The 968-nt window shown below is 63.6% G+C and overlaps 1 non-coding gene across 1 annotated transcript; it reads right to left on the bottom strand.

The window, feature by feature from the left end:
* Positions 1–618: 618 nt before the first annotated feature.
* Positions 619–737, bottom strand: LOC131872566 (5S ribosomal RNA). The gene has a single exon (XR_009370705.1). It is a non-coding gene; the product is annotated as a 5S ribosomal RNA (ribosomal RNA).
* Between the last annotated feature and the right edge of the window lie 231 nt (positions 738–968).

Genomic DNA, 968 nt, shown 5'->3' on the forward strand with positions numbered 1-968 from the left:
CCTCGGGTGCGCACCTTGCGTGCACCTTCGCCAGGGTGGGCGCCTTGGTGCGCACACCTTGGCTGGGCTGCGCACACCTTGGCACCCGCGTTTCCTTCATTTTAAATTTTTTTTTTTTACAATCTCTCAAGTGGGAAATTCTATAATCTCAACTTTTTTTGCCTTTTCAGGAAACTTTTGAATGGAGCGCATCATTGGTGCGCTCCGAAGTGTGCTCCAAAGCTCTCTCCAGCTGCGTGCACCTGCCCCGGCCGCGCACCCGGCCCCGCCCAGCTTCGCTCACCTGTCCCGGGCGTCTGGTGCGGAACCTTAGAGTAAGAAACATCACCGTGCACCTTGGCCAACGTGCGCGACTCGACCGAGCGCGCACTGGCCGAGGTGCACACCGATTTCACCTGGGTGCGCGCGCAGCACCTCGGGCGCACCGGGGTGCGCGCACAACGCCCGGGTTGCACCGTGGCCTGTGTGCTCGGGGTGCCTCGGGTGCGCGCTCGGTGTCGCCCCCGCGCGCGCGGTAGTGCGGGCAGCGCACCCCGGCCCGGCCCGGCCCCGACGAGAACGCAAACGGGCAAAAGGTTTATTCAAATAGCATTGCGACGCCCGGCGAAAAACTAAAAAAGGGTGCAACACCGGGACTTCCCGGGAGGTCACCCATCCCAGTACTACTCCGGCCCAAGCGCGCTTAACTGCGGAGTTCTGATGGGATCCGGTGCACTAATGCTGGTATGATCGCACCCGTTATGAGCTTGTCGCAGTGTGTACTTAGCAAACCGCGACCCACGTGCGAATCCACCCCGGCCACCCACCCCCGTCGAGGTGCACACCCTCCCTCGCGAAGTGCGCCCCGTTCGCCAAGTGTGAGCCCTGCCCGGGTGCGCGCACCTTGCTAGGGCGTCGGGTGTGCACCCGGCCCGGCCTACGTGCGTGCACCTGGAGGGGGCGTCGTGTGCGTGCAGTGTCCCGTCTGC

The sequence above is a fragment of the Cryptomeria japonica genome, unplaced genomic scaffold (genome assembly GCF_030272615.1).
Source record: "Cryptomeria japonica unplaced genomic scaffold, Sugi_1.0 HiC_scaffold_662, whole genome shotgun sequence".
Classification (NCBI taxonomy): domain Eukaryota; kingdom Viridiplantae; phylum Streptophyta; class Pinopsida; order Cupressales; family Cupressaceae; genus Cryptomeria; species Cryptomeria japonica.